The sequence below is a fragment of the Crocodylus siamensis genome, chromosome 9 (assembly GCF_052110815.1).
Source record: "Crocodylus siamensis isolate JL-2025a chromosome 9, ASM5211081v1, whole genome shotgun sequence".
Taxonomy (NCBI): domain Eukaryota; kingdom Metazoa; phylum Chordata; order Crocodylia; family Crocodylidae; genus Crocodylus; species Crocodylus siamensis.
The window spans coordinates 70,134,166-70,155,436 of NC_143403.1; the positions used below are offsets into that span (position 1 = coordinate 70,134,166).

Here is a 21,271-nt window from a genome sequence, read left to right on the forward strand (position 1 = left end):
TTTGAGGCATCTCAGGATCTGGCTCACATGAACTACGCCCCTGGATCATGCGGTGTGAGCGATGGGTGGATGTCAGTGGGGCTCGACTTGGGGTAGATGAAGGCAAGCCCTCAAAGAAATTTGAGGCAGGGTCAGGTTTGTGCACCGGGCTTGAGTTGATCTGTTGATGAGAAGGAGCTGAAGGACCTGCCCGTTCTTGCCTGGAAAGTTCAGGGCAAGTCCTAGTGGTTTTTCTCTCACCTTCATTGCCTGGTTTAAATCTAGCTCCAGTGGCAGCCATCTAGCTTGGGGGGCCTGTTTGTGCCAGGCCTGGGAGCCACTGCTGTGAACTTTGCCTACTTCTGAGACTCCCCCTGCATCAGGACATGCCAGCCAGCTGTGAGCGGGTCCTGAACTGCCCTGTTTGAGTCCAGATCGGAGCCTTTCCAAAGGCAGAGAGATGCCCAGAGCCAGCGGCTTGGTTCTGGCCCAGCACCGGGCAGAGCATTTGTTTTTGCTCCTCCATCTGTCTCGGCGGTGCGTAATCAAAACCTGCATAACTGTAACTCCCGTCACCATATTATTTTCAGCCCTGTTGAAAAATCCATTCTTGGGAGAGCCAAGAGGGTCACCTCCTTCACAGCACGCACCCCACTTGGGGTGGAGGGGCGTTCTCCAGCCACGGAGAAGGTATGCTACAGAGAAGCATCCCAGTGCCTGAGCCGCTGTTATGCAGTCACGTCGGTGGCTGCCTCCAAGCACCGGCTCCCTGTTATTTATGGCGCGCTATTGATTGGCGTGATCACCAGCTTGCGTTCCCCGGTGCTCTGCGGCAGCATGGTGCCTCTGGCTGCACATTTCCATTGCCCTCCTTCCTCCAGCCGGCGCTACCTGGAGCAATTGCTTCACTATTATATTTCCCTTCCATTCGCACCATCTACCCCATCCATCCTCCTCGGCACTGCTGCATGGCAAGCAAATATCGTCAGCCATCGGGGTCTTGAGCCCCCACGGCTGAGAGGAGAGCTCTGCTCTGCTCTCTGGACAGAAAGGAGCAATGCAGGGGCGCTTTTCCAGGGCTTGTGCTTTTTGGCTCATTCCTTTGCTTTAGAATAAGTCCACTGATGCTAACAGCGGGGCTCTGGGTGGTTATAGTGCACAGAGAGGTCACTGGCACAGGAGACCAGGGTTTGAATTGCTTCCAAGAAATAGCTCATGGGTGCTGGAGCCATTCCTCCAGCATGCGGCCTGGCCCTTACGCTGGCACCAGAATCATGATGCTAAAGTTGCCTCTGAGTCTAAAAGCAATCAGGACTTATGGTAGAAGCGTTATCTTCCTAGTTTCATAGTTGGTCGGGTTGGAAGGGACCTGAGCAGATCATCAAGTCCGACCCCTGCCATGGCAGGGAAGAGCACGGGGGTCAAACGGCCCCAGCGAGGTGTCTGTCCAGCCTCCTCTTAAAGCCCCCCAGGGTAGGCACCAGCACCACTTCTCTTGGAAGTTGGTCCCAGACCCTAGCCGCCCTGATCGTGAAGTAGCATCTCCTGATGTCTAGTCTGAGTCTCCCCTCTGCCAGCTTGTGGCCGTTATTCCTGGTCACTCCCGGCGGTGCTCGGGGAACAGGGACTCCCCAGTGCCTGCTGGTCCCCCCTGACTAGTTTGTAACAGGCCACTAGATCCCCCTCAGCCTTCTCTTGTGGAGGCTGAACAGGTTCAGGTCCCGTCGCCTCTCCTCATAGGGCCTGCCCTGCTGCCCCCGGATCATGCGAGTGGCCTCCTCTGGACCCTCCCCATGCTGTCCACATCCCTCCTGCAGTGCGGCGCCCAGACCTGGACGCAGTACCCCAGCTGCGGCCTGACCAGTGCCGCACAGAGGGGAGGGTCACCTCCCTGGACCTGCTCGAGATGCATCTGTGGATGCAGGACAAGGTGCGGGTGGCCTTCCTGACCGCGTCCCCACACTGCCGGCCCGTGTTCATCTTGGCATCAATGACTCCTCTGCCCTGACGAGAAGGGAGCTCCCCAGCCTGTAGGTATGGTGCTGGCTCTGCCTCCCCAGGTGCAGCACCTTGCACTTGTCGGTGTTGAATCCCATCCTGTTCTCGTCCGCCCACCCCTGTAACCTGTCTAGGTCCAATTGCAGCCTATTCCTCCCTCTACCGTGCCCACGTCCCCCCACATCTTAGTGTCATCAGCAAATTTCAACAGGTGCTTTTTACCCCCTCGTCCGAGTCGCTGATGAAGATGTTGAACAGTGCGGGCCCGAGGACCGAGCCCTGGGGGACCCCACTGCCCACATCCCTCCAGGTCGAGCATGACCCGTCCCCCACCGCTCTCTGAGTGCGGCCCTCCGGCCGGTTGGCAACACGTCTGACTGTGGGGGGGTCAACACCACAGCCCCCAGTTTCTTAATGAGAACAGGATGAGAGACAGTGTCGAAGGCCTCCTGGAAGTCCAGGAAGACGATGTCCACTGCTCCCCCTGCGTCTAGGGATTTGGTGACCTGGTCGTAGGAGGCACCAGGTTGGTCTGACAACCAGTTGGTCTTTTATTAGACCAACTAGATTTTTTCAGAAAAAGGTGTTTAATTGCAAGCTTTCAGGCACAAACACCCATCATCTGGCATAGGAGAGAAGATTGTAAAAGTTCTCCTGGGTAGAAATGCAAGTTCGTATTTCATAGGAAGGTTTTCACCTCTGCCCCTTCCCCTTTGGGAAGGCGCGTTAGGCACCGAATCCACTGCCCACCCAGAGGCACCGCAGTGCAAGGCAAGAGCTCAGCTTGCCTGGGCTTTGACCCGCACGTGAGCCAGAACAACAGGGTCTTTTTCCTCGCCGATGAAAAGCTCTGTGGACCGCTCGCCCCATCTGCGCGCCCGCGCCCTGCTCCGCGTGCATGCAAGGGAGTTCAGAACAACCTCCAGCCTCAACGTCTCTGCAGCTGGCGGCGAGGGCATGGCCGGTGGCTGCTGACCGCCGGGGTGGGTGGAGGCTCTTCCGGGGCTGGAAGCCTCTGCAGGAATAAACTGAGCCCGGTGCGGTGCCAGGCCCTGTGCTGCCTGCCTGGATAAACAGAGTGAGTCACGCTGCTGGGTTTTGCTCTCAAATCCTTGACACCACAAGGGCCTTTTTTTTTTCTGTGGCCTCCCCTGTTTATTTCGTTATGTTCACATGGATTTGGGATTAAGTGCGTTGGCACTGAAGCGGGGACGCGGAGACGGGCCAATGACGGCTGGCATGCGGAGGCCAGCAGGTCGTGGGGTGGGTCTCCAGCTGCTGTGGGTCTTGCTGAGGAGCCAGGCTGGGAGAAGAGGGCAGTGCCTGTGTCCACCCCTCCCTTCAGTTCTCCGTCTTGCAGGGTGAGGCGATGCAGCAGCAGGGTAGGAGTCCGGAGAGGGTCCCCAGTGCTCTGGGGAGCCTGTGAGACAGTCGAGGGAGGAAAAGGTCTTGAACTCCTACAGCGTGGCCGTGAGAGAGGAGATGCTGGCTGCATTCCCCTTGCAGCAGCAAGGAGGCCGAGCAGCACCTGACCAGCCAGAAAACAGGTATGGCTTCAGCACAAGGTAGCACCCTCCTTCTGCTGGAAGAGCCGCTTTTGGGCTCTGCAGGTGCGGGAGCCCCTTTTGGGGGTGTTGTAGGACAGTCCAGGCATGCTGGGGGCAAAGCACTTAAGCATCTTGCTACAGCTCCAGAAGCAGGCATGACCGGGTATCAGGGCATTCAGGCTGGGGCAAAGTGGGCAGGAGGAGAGCTGGCCACGTGGCTCCCCAGCATGCCGTTGGCTATGCAAGCCAGCCCGCCTACACCATGCCAGCCTGCGAGGTTGCCAAGTCAGGTGGCTGGGGCTTGGGCTCTCCTGTTTGATCCTGGTGCTGCTGCGGTGCCTCAGTTTTCCTCTCTGTAAAATGGGGTTAATGGGACTGCCACTCCTCCACCCTCCCTCTACTTTGGGATCCTGGACTCTGTTTAGTTGCTGCTCACTTGCCTGGCTCTAATCTACATTACCTCAAAGGCATCCCCGTGCGTCTCTCTCCGCAAGCGGGTAACAGGCCCTGAGGGAAGCAGCCCTCTGCACTTGGGACGGTCTGAAGTTTCATAGTTTCATGGTTGTTTGGGGCTGGAAGGGACCTTACAGATCATCGGGTCCAGCCCCCCTGCACTTGGGCAGGAAAGACTGCTGGGGTCATATGAACCCAAGTGAAGAGCGACAGGAGGAAGACAACTGGGTCTCCACCCATGCTGCCCCTTCAAGCCCTGAACGTGCCCACCGCCCTCAGCCCCACATCTCTTTTCTCTTCCAAAGTGGCAAGCTACTCTACTACTCAGCCATGCAATACCCTGCACGTTGGCTCCATTACTTCCAACACCCCCAAGACCCCCGGATGACCGCAGTGGTCCCAAGCCTGTCGCCCTAAGCTTCCGCCTGCGAGACAGGGACCCCACCGCGGGATCGGGGCCTGAGGCGGGCGGGTGGTGAAATGGAGCAGGGCCCAGCTGGACCTCAAACACCGTGAGCGCTGTCAGCTTTTGGGGACCGGCCTTGAACCCGTGCCCCCGTATCACTGAGCGCAGGCCTGTCAAACCCCACGTGTGAAATGCCATCAGAGCTGCCCGAACAGCCGTGCGCGCCAGCCAGATGCTCTTCCGCGTGCAGGTGATTCCCTGAGTCGTTCAGGGAAGGCAGGCCAGCCTGCCCGATCACATTTGCCTCTCCTCCCAGCGTGCCAGGGAGCTCAGCGGGCCCCGGCGTCTCCGGGCGGGGGGCGAGAGCTGCTCGTGCCCGTCCTGGGGGTGGTCTTCCAGGCGTGCTGATTCACAGATTGCCCCCTCTTACCTTTCCCTCCCTCCCCTGCCGGAGCTGCCTCCGCGCTCCTCTGGCCAGCCTCGAGATCAGAGCCGGCGTCTTCCACGGGGGAATTTCTGCTCTGTTCATTAAATCATTCGCTACAGCGTGCTCAGTCTAATAATCCTCACGCAGGAGGAGAAGGGAAGGGTTAGAACAAGGGGCTGTCAGCCTTGTTTGCATGCTCATTATGAGTAATTAATACTAATACGTGACTTGGCATCAGACTGCAACATACCGAGCCTTTTCTGGCAGCGCCGTATAACAATCGCGATGCCTCATCGTGCAGTCGTCTGATGGGATTTTAGGCACCAGGCCTCCATCTGATCTCTAGATGCAGTCGCAGCCTGGCCCCGGCATCCTTTAGGGACTACCCAGAGCGCCCCAGCGGAGGAGGGCTGAGCATGGGGATGCAGCTGGCTGATGAAATCGGGAGCTGTGGGTTTTGCGTGTGACCACCTCAGATGTTTCCTGATGGGGAGAAAGCCGCTGTCATTTCCCGACGCGGTCGCCCCGTGTTGCAGCGGTTTGGGAGACAGGAGCGTTTGCTCAGGCATGGCCCACGTGAGGAGCCAGCTGGGCCCACACGGCAGGCACAGGTTTGTTAGCAAAGTATTTCCCTTCTCTGTCCCTGCCGAGCTGCCTTATCCCACTGGATGGGCTGGCAAGGGAGCGTCCAGCCCTGCGTCTGTCTGCTTGCCGGTGGGGGACAGACATCGAAGCCTGGTGGAGCTGCAGTGCCTCAGTTTCCCGCTCGGGCACCGAACCCAGCCTTGGTACCTCCATGTTGAATGCCAGGTCCAAACACTGGGGACATTGGTCTTATTGCTAGATAAAGAGGGAGCTTGTAGTGCCTTAATGTCCTTGTCCCCGCTTTATTATTGCTGGGGACCTGAGGCACAGCAGGCGAAGGCCCAGGGAGCGTGTGGCAGAGCCAGGATCTCCTCAGCTCCTGTCCACTTGACACCAAGACGGCTGCATTTCCCTCCGGCCCACCCGGTCTGTGCACAGAACCAGGCGTCTGCTTTAGGTATTAACACTTCATAGATTTCCTAGACACCGGGGCTGGAGGGGACCCCAGAGGATCGTGGAGTCCAGCCCCCGCCCAGGGGCAGGACGCCAGCAGGGACCACAGGATCCCGGCCAGAGCAACATCCCCGCCGCGCTGCGCGTCCCCAAACGTGCTGCGCACCCCCAGCGTGTCAAAGGACACCCAGCGAGCCTGCTTCACCTCGGCTGCTGCGGGGGCGTGCTCGCACCTTGCTGCCGAGGAGGGGGCGCAGCTGGATGGAGGCTTTTGACTCTGGTTTGACTTGCGTGTGACAGTTTGGCAGGGACACCATGGCGGGCAGGCAGGAAGTAACAGGAGACAGTTTGCTCTCCCCTTCTCGAGCGAAGAAGAATCGCTCAGTGGTCCGAGCTTGGATTTTGCTTTTGCACCCAGACCAGGCGAACGGCAGAAGTGCAAATGAGTGGCAACGGGCGTTAGCATGTGCAACCACATGTTAGCATGTGCTCGCATAGCAAACAGGATACAAGCCCACCCGTGTCGCTGCTGCCCGTTTTGCCCCAGCCAAATGAAGCATGGGTTGATTAGCACATGCAACCCTTACATCTTCCATTTTGCTGCACAGACATCCCATCTCTCTCTCTCTTCAGCTTCTTTTCCTCGGTGTCAATGATCAAGGGCTGTGTAGAGCCCAGGGACTGCGATAACCGATGCTCCTCAAGACGAGGGACGCTCGAGTGGTATCTCTCCGCGCTGTATAGCAGATCTGGTCGGACATCCTTCTCCTTCCTATATGACTCCAGCCCTCCTCCCCCCAGAGGCAAGATGCCGAGTACACAAATCAGCCTGGTGTAGACACGGCGCAGCCTTATCTCTCCACCGGAAAGTAATGATTTTGGAAAACAAACAGAGGGGAGTGGATAATGTAGCTGGCAAGATAAAGAGACGTTCCCAGAGCGCTGCCACATTGCTGGTCCCCGATGCGGGGAAGGGACGTGGCTGCAGGTGCCACAGCACTGTGATGTGATTCTGCTCTTTCCCAGCCTCTCCCAAACCTACTTACTGGTTGCCCAGGTGGAGGGGCCGGTCTGGGTAAAACAGCTCGTGTGCCTAAAACAAATTTCTGGACTTGGAAACCATCAGGGGAGCCTTAGTGCTTGCTATATTTTTCCTTAGCAATGGACCAGGGGGTAACGTCTCCCTCCCTGCTGTCTCCGCACCGTGCGGGGTCCGGCTGATGTGGCGCTGCCCTTGGGGGCTGGGCTTTCATCTCTATCATGGCCTGGATAAGAGCCACAGGCTTGCACTTCTCCCCTCTTGCTCTGCCCTCTGCATTGCTGGACGCCGGGTGGGTGTGAAGGCGAGTCCCTTGCTGGCTGTAATGGTTGAGAGGGGGCCCCAGCCCAGCAGGGCAGAGGGTTTGGTAGAGCACCCAGCACCTCTGTGGCTTGTCCAGGTGCCCCCTCCCCTCACTGAAGCCTGTTCAGGCAGCTCCCCATCCCCAGTGGCTTGTGGCCTGTCTGCCTTGCTTCGTTTCCTCTCCCGGGGAGGGCCAGCTGGTTTCAGCCCCCAGCTTAATTCCCAAGGAAGCTTCCTGGTTGCAGCCAGACGCTACTCATCGTTCCCCTCTGCAAGCAAAGCTGTCGGGAGACAGCGAGGTTAAGAGGAAGGTGAAAGCAGGCGTGGAAGCAGAGCTCAAAGGGGGGCTGCTGAGGAGCTGCTCTCCATGCCAGGACAGAGGCGGGTTAACTCTGGGCAGGAGCAGGAACATGGCAGGCAGCCCCTTCCACGGCACGGGGCCGTCCCCAAGGGGATTCGTGGCTTCCCTTCCAGCAGCCCCTATAACCAGGCTTCAATAACTCTGAGGTTATTTCCCAGTTGAAGCGTTGAAGCCTGTCCAGACAGCCCAGGGCTCCTTTTGCGGCGGAGGAAGCCGTCCCTGGGGGCAGATAGTACATGGGGAGAAGGGGAGGGGAGGGGAGAGAGCGGCGGTGCTCAGTGGAGTCCAGGATGTCTGGCTGCCTTTGCTCTCCTGTGATTTATCACACCACGACTGCCCAGGGAATGCGAGCGCCTGTCTATATATTGCACATATATATAGCTCAAAATGAGATTTGAGCAGGGAGTCCTTGGAGGACACACGCGCGCGCAGAGGCAATATACCGGGCTGCAATTCACCGCGAGCTGGAAAAGGCGGCTGGAGGCAAATAATGGGAAAGCACCTCCAGAGGTGCCTGTTGGGGCAGCGTTTAATGGGACTCGTGGAGGCTCGCCCTTCATCGTCTCTCCCTCTGACCTCTTCAGAGGGGTTTGATTGCCGTGGTTTGGCCCCCTGTTTCTTCAGCAGTCCCCGGGGGGAAGCCTTGCTCTCGTATTTATTCTAGCCCAGGGATTTCAGGGGAAGCCTTGGGAGACTTTGCCATACACCAGTAACGCACTGCCCATGTCAGCTCTCATCCTTGAGAGAAGTGCCGTACCTAGACTCCTGGCAGCCCCGGGCAGACTTTTAGTATCGGGTCCCCTTTTGTCAGGGATAATGTTTTTTTTGTTGCAAAAGTCTTCATCGCATCTGTGGTATCGATGTCTTTAAATAGTTCATGCTTAACTGATAACATCTCCAATCCCGTACATGCACACAATTGAAACATTTTTGCAGTTGTAATTTTTTTTTTCATTTTTGGGCCCCCTTTCTGTCCAGGCCCTGGGCAGCCACCCGGTTCACCTATGCCTGTGTCCAGGTCTGCTTGAGATCCCTGGGGAGCTGGCATTGAAAACCGGTGGCTTCATATCCTTTGCACTCGAATTGCTCCTTGCATTTCAGGGTCTGGTCCTGCTTTCCCAGGGAGTCCTCCCAACCCCCTTCCCCTCCGCCAGGCAGGTCAGTGCCTTTGTTTCACGGCTAAGGCAATCCAGGGTGAATCCTAAAGTCACCTGCTGACAGCCAGGAAGGGGTGCCAGCTCTTGCCGTTTCATTCCCTTCTCCCCTCTCCGCGGGTTTCCATGGCATACCTTTGGGCTGGGATACAGAAGGAAGTCTTCAAGTTACCCTCGGTGTTTCTCTGCTACTATCTGCTGTACCTGGGACCGATAAGCCTGGTGCCTCTGACCCTTCCTCCCTGGGGCCTTTCTGCAGGTGGCCTGGAAATGTAATTTGGCCCACAAGCCCACAGCCCTCCCTCCCCCTCCACTAACCTAGCGTTTCCCCTTGCTGCATGCACGGGGGTGTCTGGGGGCTTCTGCTGTAGAAGGAAATCACTGCCAAGGCATCCTGCCAAGAACCCGCTCGGCCCTTCCAGGGCCTGGGCCACGCCACGGCGCAGCCGGTCTCTGTGCAGAAGCTGTTGTTGCTATGGTGACTAACATTTAAAATAACCGCAAACATGGGCAGGGAGTTAAAAATAAAGGCAGGACATGGGTTTTGGGTTTTTTTCCCAAGAGTCAAAAACTCTTCTTTGGAAATTCATGCAGTGGCGTTGCTTGGGAGGGGTCCTGGGCACAGGGGTGGTTGCCTCGTCTGACCACGGTGCCATGGTATCAATTAGCAGACGTCCCATAGTTTTCCCATCCACAACCAGCCCTGCTGCAGCCTGGACTGTGTGCAGCTAAAGGATGCGGGTGTCCCGCAGGCTATGGATGAGGTGTCTCACGGATGCAGCCTCCTGTTCTTACGCAGGCGAGTTTTTGCTGACATGGAGGGGAGCTTGATTGCTCTCAGGGTCTGGACCCTGAGCAGGAATTTCAGGGTTTACTCCTGAAGCAATTAGGATTTGTCAATGCATTAGCTAGAAGGGTCAGCCAAAAACATACCCACCTATGTCCCAAAACCAAGCGGACCTGCCCCACATCCTGCCTGGGTGTCTCTTCCTCTGCAGCCAGCGGGAGTTTGGGCTGTGTTTGTTTGGGACACACGTGCCCAGCATTTTCCCCCAGGGTATTTTCTCTCTCCTGTGTCCATGTTCCACTCAAAAGGGAAGAGAAGTGCTGGGATAAATCAGGAAGTCCCCTTCTGGAGGGATTTCTGGCTGGGGTTAGAAGTGGAGAGTGCTCAGGATCTCATAGGACTGGCAGCGAGGATCCCAATCCAGGCCCTGAACTAAGAAAGCCCATAAGCACATCCTTAACTGTCAGCCTCCATTTGAATCCCATTGCCTTCAAAGTAAGCACGGACCGATGCGCTGCTCTGAATCAAGGCCATGGGTTCTACGAACTCTGGGAGCTGGGACAGAAGTTCAGTAAACCGATTTAACTTAAATCAGTTTGATCTGATACTACATCCATCCAGATTTATCTTAAACAGGTTTCAGCCATTTTGAAAGCGATTTATGCGCACTGAACTTCCGTTGTGTTACAGATTTGAACCAGTTTCTGATCACTTGTACCAGTTTATGTGTCATTTCTGTCCCTAGCCCAGAGGTTGGGGGGGTAGTTTGGCTAATCTTCAGTCAACCCTTACAAACATGCCTTCTTGTATGGAGCTACAGTGCAGTCGGGTTCCCTTACAAGAGGTTACAATGGTAATCTCCTTAATCTGCTTTCCCTGTGCTTCTGAACAATGACCATCTTTATCTGGCTTTTCTCTTGCTAATGGAAACATAACTTGTGCCTTTAATAAGCTGCATTACCCAGGCTAAAAATAAAAGGAATTATGGCGGAGGATGAGATTATTGCTGGAAACAGTGCCTTGTATTTGATCATATAAATGATTAACTGAGGCATTGACAATGAAGTCTGAGAGCCAGTGGGGGTGAGAGACAGAGCAATAACCATGCACGCGGCTGAGAGGAAAGCTATTTTCGGACGTAGACTGCCCCACCAACTTTGCCTCTGCTGTATTTTATTAATGCCGACGGAAGCACAGGAGGTCAGCGGGGCTCGGGAGACTCACCAAATGTTCCTCCAACATCTGTTTCTGATTTCCATTTGTCACAGACCTGGCCTGTCCCTTAGCCCACTCCAGCTCTGCCAGCAAAAAGTTTGCAAACATGTTCAAGCCGGCTGGTCTCTCAGCCCGACGTGGGCAGATTTTTCTGGCCCCTGCGAGGGAGGCAGGGGCCACCGTGGTCCAGGCTGGGGAGGGGGCAGACGGTGGAGCTGAGACAGGAGGGTAAGCCTTGGAAGCTCCAAGCAAAGGGGCTTGAAAATGGCTGTGACGGGTAATTAGGGAAATGGCTTACAGGGGCATAAGGGCAGCGGGAGGTGGTTAGCAGACAGCACTGTATTCAGCAAGGCAGGCTTCCAAGAAACCAAGATTGGTAAATACTCTACCTTAAAAGTGCAAGAGCCCAAATGCAGGAGTCCCAGCCAGTTTGCACAGGAAGCACAGGCTTTTCAAGTGCATTTTTAGTTCAGAGACATCTATGCTGAGCTCAGAGCTCTCGGTTTGACTAGCCGCTGGTCACAGATCCACTGGTGTCTGGAGGGGCCAAGGCACGACTCATCCCAGGTCAGTGGGCTCTATTTCACTAGATGGCAGAGGGGCAGGGAATGTCTCCCAAAATAGCAATAAATCCACAGCACTTACACGGCTGTAGTTTCACCAGAGTTTTCCTGGGGTAATCCTACACCAGATTCGAGTTAGTGCATGGTGTATCTGCTCCTATGCCTTCCCTTGCATCGGTGCTTTCTTGCCAGCAGGTCCTTGGTATTGTAGTGCTTGCCTTTAGGATGTCCTTGGACAGTTTGCTTGGGCTGCTGCACTTTCTCTGCCCGTGCAGAAGAGAGACATCCCTGCATCGTCCATTCAAGCCAACAGGCTGGCGCATTGTAGCATGGCCTTCATTCACTCCTGTTGCCTTCATTATTAGTGCTGTTTGCTAGACAGCCATCATGCAGCAAAGCAGCTCAACAGCAGTGCTGGGGTGGGGTCCTGGACTGGTGGCTCTGGAGTCAGTGGTTCAAGCTCCTTCCAGGACTGTGGGCTGGTAGAGAAATGCCATTTCTGTAGGGCTTGCGTGGCAGGGGGGGGAGAAGCAACCCACAGGATTCTGCTTGGGCAATTCCACCGACTCAGACGACGGCACTGTTATTTAAACTGCTCTTGTTTTCTGTGTCTTGCTGGCACTGAAGACTTTGCCTCTGCCACTCTACCCACTGTGCCCTTTTGCTTCCATCCATGCCTAGCACAGCTTTATCTAAGCTGCACTACCAGAAACAGGGAGCTCTCCTAGCTGGGGTGCAGACGAAGGGCGGCGTGTTCGTAGCCAAGCCAGACTCTCCTCTGCTTATATGGCTGGCAGTCTGAAGGTGCCCCATTGGCATCCGTGTAGTTCAGCAATGCAAACAAGAATGGAAATGAGAATGTGACCCCTTCCCCATCACTCCCATGACCCCCTGGCATCTCTCTGTGCTTATTCCTATCTGTATGTGCACACAAGAGCTAGACACAGGTCCTAAAGCCTCTGCCCACAGTAGTCACCTGCAAGTAACTGGACCCACCAACCTACCCCAAAGCCAAGCTCCCAGCTGTGGCCTTCTCCCTACCCGCTATATGGTATTTCCAGTTGCCTTTGTGTAAAACAAGTGGAGACCCCCCAGGACTAATCTGAACAGCAGGGAATGACTTCCCCAAGTCCAGTTGCTAATTCAAAAGTGGGCTCAGGTCACAGTTCCCAGGTCTTCTGGAGCAGCATTTCCACATCCTGTGATGCCACCACCGGCAGATACGAGCACATCAGCCGGGTCAACTGGAAACGACAAGGTTGATTAAAAAATACATGGTCTGAGTGGGAAGGCAAAAGACCTGCCGTCTAACCGAGTGGAGGTGGGTGTAGAGCATTTCATCAACTTGTCTGCGCCTTCACAGCAGTGACCTGGCCATGACATCTGGTCTGAACCACAAGTCCAGCCCAAATCAGCACAACACACAGACCATCCCCAGTCCTTGCCTGTTTACAATGAAAAAACCAATTGCAATGCCCCAAAGAGCTTCACCACTCAGCTTCTGAGGGTGGGAACGGGGGGGCAGACCTCAGCTAGATTTAGATACAGAAACAGGGACATTGAGAGATATAAACTAAACTAGATGCTCAGTCTCTGCCAGGGGGCACATCGCTTGAGTGTCCGTAGATCTGTGTGCATGGATATCCAGAGAGCCATGCAGTTACACCTCTGAGCAGTCCTGTGCAAATGTCTCCTCTCCATCGGGATCTTAGCATTTTTAGCATCACCTTTGCAAGCATCTGGGTAACCTAAACCTCTTTAGTCCTGTCTGTACGTTCCTCTCTTTCTGGGGCAGTCTGATAGCCATCATATGGCTTTTCCTCAGCTGAAGACTGAAACTTGCCATTTACCACCCTATTACAATCATTAAACGGCTCTGGGCTGCCTCCTGCTGCAAGGTGCAGCCTCTAAAGCAGAGCAGAGAGGTGTAGTACACTGTGTCCAGCAAGGAGGAATTTCCCCGTGAGCATCACTCTGAACACCATGGGTTAAACAATGAGAAAAACATATTTTCCAGCTAATCTGAGGGTCCAGTCCAGTTTCTTGTGACCTGTCCTACACCCATTTCTATCCAGTCCTTGCTCAGAGATAGTATTTTTGGTGATCTCTCACCAGATGCGCGATTTAAGATGGTACAAGGTATGTCACTGTTGTTGGGATAGTATACTCAGGTGGAAAATACGGTGCTGGCTATTAGACACGTACCCTGAGGGTGTCTTCTCAAGGAGTATTTGCACGTGGTGTAGCTAAATGCGACCGGTTATTGATAAGCACCCAAATGCAAAGAAAGGGATATATGTGCAGTTGCCAGGGTGGAGTTTGTCATGTTGAAACAGGGCATTAGGTCTAGCATTGAAATATCGTAGTTAGCAGCATCCTGGGATGGACTTGGAGAACAAGTTGGACCAAGCACTAGAAAATGTCCTGTAAGGACAGGGCTCACGCTGGCTACAAGAAACAGATTGGCTGCCTTGCTAAGTAAGGCACGTACAGAATTGGCCAGACATTTTCAAATTTCAAAATTTTATTTTTAATATTACCAGGAAATATTCACCCCAACTTTGTGCAAGTCCCTGTTCCCCTCCACTATTGCTTTCTACCAATATGAGTCAGCTGAATGCATTTGCATTTAAAATTTAATACTGGATTGCAACTATTTTCCATTTGGGGTAACGGAGGGCATTTCCAATAAAACGTAGTGATGACCCCTTCCCCACCATCCTGACTAATTTCCATCTCTTAAGGTGTCTAAGCGTACCATTTGGTTGCAATATGAAACATGTCAAGCTAGATAAAAAAACCGCAGCAAAATGCTGATGTTAGTCTGATTATTTCTGACACTTTTTTTTGCATTTCCTGCTGATTTCACAAGAATAACACATCTGACTTCACCTAATCCTGTGATACATCTAAAGAACACATAAAAATATATGTGCCAAAACTCCTACTCTGTATGCCTTTGGGATGCATTAGGATCTACTAATTGCAACATCTGAGTTAACAATGGATATTTTCAGTTTTGTGGCTGAACCAAAAAATAAAATAAAAAAGGACCATTTTGAGTTGACCTAAAGTAAAAGCTTTTTGATGGTCTTTGAAAAGAAAAGAAAAAGATTTCAACCCAAACATTTTGTGTGACCTAAACTGAAACATTTGAAAGCCTTTTTTGGCAGTTTTTAAAATGAAATCTTAGTTTGGGAATGGAAAATTGAGAAAGTTCATTTAGAAGAAGTTCAGATAAATAGTTTAGCTATGTCTTATTGCTCTTTGCCAGATTTGACCTGAATTCACATATGGTTCCAGCTCTGCTGAAATTGAACTTTTTGGCAAATATTTGTCCTTTTTCTTGGGATTAGCACCTTCACTTCAGACAAATGCCAAATCTCTTCTGCATTCAAGTTCCCGAGTTCCCTAGTCTGGCTGATCTGCTGACTCATTCCTTTAGCTGATCAGTTTATTCTTTCAAAATTGAGAACCGTAGCTCTGCACCACCTCTTGTTTTTCTTTCCATTTCATTGCAACCGATTCAGTTGCTCAGTTCATTTTCTTTTCCTACCACTTCCAACCATTCCCTTGAATTTGGAGTGGAGTTTCAATGAGTCAGGCCTGTCTCGTGAGTTAGTTATAATTAACAACTAACGTGATCTGGCTGCGCTGTCAACGGACATGAACTTTCAATTCAGATTCCACCCCCTCCCATCAAGAAGAAAATGAAATAATAGAAAATGAAAGCCAACCTGTTATTTGCACTTCATAGAATTCATAGACTTCGGGGCTGGAAGGGACCCCGGAGGATCATCGAGTCCAGCCCCCTGCCCAGGGGCAGGAAGTCAGCTGGGGTCATAGGATCCCAGCAAGATAATCCTCCTTTCCTTGTGGAAGTAGAGGCGCCTTTTGCTCTACCCTTAGTCCCCACCTCCTTGCCATCAGCCTCATCTCAACCCAGCAAGACACCTTAAGGAGCAGAGCGCCAATGGTCCTGGGATTTCCAAAGCCATGGGTCCATGGCTGGAAATGTTTGCAAAGCCTTGGCCACCTGGGAAGCTAATCTCTCTCCATGGTGCGTGCAAAACTGTTTTGTTCATTTGGCTGGAGGAAAGAGAGTAACCACAGATGTCAAGAGAGTACCCCAGACACATCTATAAACAAGCCAAAAAACGGCAACAGTTGGTGGGGAATCCCTGCATCTTTCCCTGCCGCACCTTCTGAATGAGCTGTTCTCCCTGGACGTCTCCCCCTTTTCTGTGTTTGTTCTGGCTGGTTTGCTCTGCAGACAAATCAAACCTGGCTGGGAAGATGAAGCATGCGGCTGAAGCCGTTGTTCTGCGTAGGAAATCGCAGCGAGGGAAGTTGGCGGGGTCTCTGCTGCGCTCACCCCTCCCCTGTGCTAGTGCATACAACCTCCCAGGTATCAGCTTATCGCTAGGTCTGACTTGAAGCATTGGTAGAGGGGGTAGTCTAAAAAGAGCCTATGCAAGGACAACCCGTGCAAAGGACGGAGGTGTTGTATGGATCCAACACAGCTGTTTGCACCGGTGTCAATGCACCTCCCAGCGCTACCCAGGTTTCAATCACCCCACAACGAGGCCAGACCGCGTGTGCCCATGCACAGATGGGCCCGTGTTACCCATTTTCATCCCAATGTGCCGACCTGTTTCAGTCACTGCCCATGCTACAAGTGAAAGAGGAAGCAAACAAGCAGACAGTTCAAACAAACAATCCATGAAACGCAGCTTTGAAATGTCAGTCTGAATGTCACTGCAGGAACCGGGCCCACAATAAACAAGAGGGATGGGTTTAAATACAAAATGTATGTGTGGGCTGAAGGGAAATGGAAATATCATTAAAAATCCCATTTCACCAATAGTTTCTTCCATCTTTCCACAGACTTATCCTTCCCTCCATAGTGCAGGATATGGGCATAATCAAATCCAGGAGCACCTCCCTTACTGTGAACCTCTCATTTGTGTTCAAAGATGTCCTCCACCAAGGGGAAACAGCAAAGACGCTGTTGTAGCAACCTCGGGTGTCTGTAATCCCAAATCTCGCCATGCCGGCAGAAAGCACTGGGAGGGTGTAGTCTGATGAGCTAACCTCCCAGGGACTCAGATTCAGCACGCCAAAGTCCTCTGATGTTCTGACACTAATTGAATCCATTCAAATTTTGGAAGTCTCTGAACTTCCGCTGGAAAACTTGTATGCACAGGGTTTCTGCTACCAGTCATCCCAGGAATTCATCCAGAACAGCATCTAATGTAGTACATAACCTTGAGTGCATGCATTCCTGCTCCGCAAGTGAAAATCAAGCATCTGTGTTTGGGAGAGACCCGTGGGAACAGGAGGGAATTCAGCTGAGCAGCTCAGCACCATCCTGGGGTTTGGGTCTCTCGCCGTTCTTCGAAGAGAGCTGAGTCTGTGGGCTTCAGACCTTGGCTTTAGTCATTTCATCCACCCTGTTTTGTTTTCTGGACCCTGGTAAAATTCCTAGTGCTGCAGATGCTATGGCTTAGCCTGGCAACGAGGCCACAACAAGGCCACAACCTGCTCATAGAGCACTGCAGTATTTTTGTGCATCTGTGTGGATGGCACCGTTCAGGGTCCCTCTTTGTGTAAAGGAGGCTGAACCAAGGGGAAGTGGTTCCCTGCTCTCCCTCTGCAGTCTCCCTCCATAAAACTGGGCCCAGTGAAAGTGAAGCACAGCCTGCCATCCAGACCATCTGTGGCTTTGCCTTTTGAAAGGTAACAATATGAAAATCGCTGGTCCATAAAGGGAACAGTTAAAATGGCTCATTAAACAGCAACATTAATAGTCAGCTGTATAACAACCAGTTCTGCTGATATTGTTACTTCTGCTGGATCATCAACTTTAATTCATCCTCCCGACAATAAAGGTCTCACCGGGGCCAGGTCTCCTTTCAACTCAAGCTAATTTACAGGTCTTGCCCTAAACCCTCGTTTATTCAGGTCACTTTTTTGTGGCTGCCCTGCCAGGGATTGGCTGTGCCCTGGAGGACAAGACAAGGGAGTACCTGATTTCCAGCAAAAGGTCCATGTCCAGCATCCTAGCACAATATTGAGTTGCTGTGTGGACTGCATTTCTGGAAGGCACACGAGGGTACCTCCGACTGGAAGCCAATGGGGCTTGAGCCCATGCTTACAATTTGTATGGACTTAAGTACAAGCTTGGCTACATTGCAGCTGGGGTGGGTGACTGGAGATGGCTAAACATACTCTCCCAAGCTTGAGTCCCAGTTTCAGTGAAGACAATGATGGCATGGACTCCAGCACAGACCAGGGCATCTTCCCTTCCTAGATTCAAGGCAACAAAGTTGTGTTGCCCCAAGTTGCAGTCACAACTTCTCACCAGCTGGCATCCTACCTGCTGAACTGGGATGGTGAGCACTGGGTTTGAGCAGAAACTCTCCAGAGAGCTCAAGTGCTCAGGAACAAGCCTGATTTCTACCTGCAGATCCTCAACATGCCCCAACTCTAATGGGTTGTTTCAAAATCCAAATCCAGGGCTGACCAGCATTTCACGGCATGAACTCATCTTTAATCAGTGCCAGAACCCATTCTGAGCTAACAACGCTAAACTCAAAAAACCCATCTTCTCTCTCGCACTCTCCACACACTTCTGGGTGTTGTTATGTCCAGTGACACTGCTACGGGTCTTTTCACCAAGTAGAGAGACTAAGACATGGTTGTTTTTAACTAGAAGCAAGTTTACTAAACCCTAACAGTTGCAACTTTAACTCAAAAAGCCAAAATAACCGCAGCAGTTACAATTCTATTTCTGTAGTTACTTAAAAACGATGCAGCACGCAAGATATAACGAACATGACGTCACTGGTTGACTGGGCCGGGAGGACTCGTTGGGGCTTCCCGCTCCTACATCAGTTCTGCTCAGGGTAGACTTTTGGTCAGAGGATCAACGCCGAGGATTTTCTGAGTGGGACTTGCAAAGACCCAAAGCTGGCTTTTCAAATTTATACCTATCTTGTTTACATCGCTCCACTTCTTATCTTAACATACACCCTTTTCTACAGTCGTTCATTTGCGTCACACATTTCTATAGCAACCTTATATTTTACTTAACAGCTATTTCTTGTATGGCTTGTTTTGCCTTAGAGGGTCTCTGTCTGCCAAGAACACATATTGTTTTTCTCCTTTTAACCAATTTCTCGGTATTCCTAATTCATCTTGACTTAGCAAAACCTGCATTTCACGTAAACAACCCCCATGGCTGGGCAAGAGCCAAGCTACTTCTGTCAAGATGCCTGTACTTATGTCAAAGGCCTTTATTCTAGGCTAATAGTCTTCATGCCTCTCAGCCGGCCTAGAAGAATGAATGGCAAAGCAACCTTCCTCATTAGGTTTCTGTACTGGGAGGTGGACTGCCCCGGTGCAGGGAGCTAACCAGAAGTTAGGATCCAGCTTTGGGCACGTTTACCTCCTTAACGTTCAAGGATGCTTGAATGTGTGATTTGGAGTGATGTGTCTCCACTTTATGGGGGTGGCCAATGTTATTAAAACGCTGGACCCCAGAGATGGCCATGGCCAGCCAACACATCCATCTCACTGGCTGATATGCTTTCGAATGGGATGGAGGGTTTGCATCTTCCCAGCTTCACCTGTCCTTGTTTCCAGTGTAGGCATTCACACTAGTAAGGCTCAACAGGCAGTAGGCCAGGCCTGTGTGCAAAAGGGACTCCAAGTGCCAGTGCAAGGGACACAGTAGCAGACAGGCCTGATGGTTGAAGCCTTCTGTTTCCAGGGCACTAAACCTTTCATCTGAGGAAGACTGCTGCGGTGGGAGCTCCCTCTCAACCTTCAATTTGGCCAGCTTCAGTGTGGGTGGGCAGTCATTTTCCTATCTAAAAATAACCATTATTTCTAACCCAGGCCAGCTCCAAGCTGGACCTCTTCTCATCTGAGGCAACCAGCTGCATCAAACTTTGCCAGATTATGTATGATCATTTCCTAATGTGAAGTAACAGCCATTAGAAATGCCAAGACAAGAGCTTGTTTCCCTTACAAGCTGCCCTTTGACTCCTAATGTGATTTTAATCATGGACTCCCTGGTGCATTATCAGCTACGCTACCCAAACATCTGAACCATCCCAGTGAGATGACTTCACCAGAGCTGAGCTAATGTTCATCAGAGAATTCAAAGCAGTAAAGAGAAGTGACTTTTGCTTCACAGCAGAATGTGGGGCTTTAACTGGGTTGGGGAAAATCAGTGCAAGTCAGTTATTTGAAATGCCCGTTCAAGGAAAGTGTCTGCCCAACGCTCGTAAATTTGATTCCTTTAACAGATTTGGTGTCAGGCATGAAAGATGTCATCATGCAGGCCAGTGCCACAGGAAATCATAAAAGGAACACCAAAAGTGCACCAGGAATTCCCTACCACTCTCAACACGCCTGAGATGAGCAGTATCGATTAAGTCAATACCCACCAGGTGCAAAAGTCCATTCTCACTCTTCTTGACCTCGATGCTGCTTTTGTGTCACCTTCAGTCTTCTTGAAATCTTGCCCAGCCTTGGCTCTCATGCATGACTCTGTCCCATCCCAGCTCCACGTGCACCATATGCATGAAACTTCCCCCTTGAATCAGTCCATGGGGCAGACGCCATCTTCTCCATCCACATCTCTTGTTAGGGCCCACTTCTGCCTTGACGTCTGGAAGGAATCAGCCAACCAGCGATGGCCAGGTCAAACGGCAGTCATGAAGACCTTATCTTTCAAGGTCTTGTTTATGTGTATGCAAGTACATAGGAATCTGCAAAAATTGTGGCGTATTCATTTCTCCCTTCTTATTATATTTGTTCATCTTCTTAGATGGTCAGATATGTAGGGTTTGCATTGTGTCTACCTAGGGGCTGGCTTAATGCCTAATTCACTGGAGCCCTATCTTGTTTGGGGCCCTGGGTGCCACTGTAATAACAACATTAGTAGCAATAGGCTAAAAGAGAGCAAGAGGGTCCCTTGCAAGAGGCTCTGAAGAATATGAGTAGATGCCTAGAAATGAAAAACAAAAGAGTGGAAAAAGCACAGAAGAAAATATACTTCCAAAGAAGATGATACTAGGTGGAGGAGAAGGAGGAGGCTAGATGGGAGAGGAAGGTGATTTGGAGGGTTGAAAGAGTGAAAGCCTTTAAAGGAAATATGGGGATGGAATACAGGAACGGGACAGCATATTATATCTTCTTCTGGATACTTCTACATTTCAGACATCCCCAGCTGCACACTCACCTTGCAATCACATCTTGATGGTGCTGATAGATGAAGGGCTGTGAAGGCTTCAGAAAGTCTGGATATGCACTGAGTCATTACTGCACTCGAGCTCAGCTGATAGATACGCATCACTAACAGAAGATTAAACTGGCTGCTGCATTTTTGCTCAGCGCACAGAGCAGTCGGTAGCGAGCAGTCATGTGCAAAGAACGTAATGCAGATAAGCATCGCATCTGCACGACTTGTCAGAAGGGTGTCAGGGACAGCCCACTCCCAGCACCAAGCATCGGCACCTGCTGCGTTGGATGTTTAATCCTTCCAGCTACAAGGTTGTCATTCACACCTGCATTCCCCCTTTGTGCGAGCAAGGCCACAGAGATGAGGGACAGGAAAAGTGCCCCAAAGAGACAGTCGAGTGAAAGGTGCACATCACGGAGCGGTGCTTAGCAGTGCAGTATTTGAAGAAACATAGAAAAGACTCTCCCTACTCGCCCCCTCCCCCGCCCCCCACTGGAGACCTAAAATCCAGGTCTCCTGTTTCCTTTGCTGGGATGTCTCACCTCAATCTGCTTTAAGGGGTGAGGTGGGAAGTGAAGACATTCCCAGAGGGGGATGAAAACCCCCTCCATTCACAATAACAGCAAAGGCTCATTGGAAACATGACAAAAAATGCTATGGTCTTAAGGCATCTTTGCAATAAGTGGAAATTTATTAGGTGCCGCCTCCAAAAACATCTGGAGGGTATAAAAATAACTCACAATTTATG

General features: G+C 51.9%; 1 protein-coding gene across 5 annotated transcripts in view; it reads left to right on the forward strand.

The window, feature by feature from the left end:
• CMKLR1 (chemerin chemokine-like receptor 1) overlaps positions 1-21,271 on the forward strand; it is a 152,166-nt gene that overhangs the window by 123,880 nt on the left and 7,015 nt on the right. The window contains exon 1 of one of the 5 annotated variants that reach the window (XM_090063438.1): positions 3,170-3,524. The exons of the other annotated variants lie outside the window; for them this stretch is intronic. The gene's annotated coding sequence lies outside the window, so the exon portion shown is untranslated. Of the gene's footprint in view, positions 1-3,169; positions 3,525-21,271 lie in introns of those variants that run through there. 5 annotated transcript variants of the gene reach the window in all.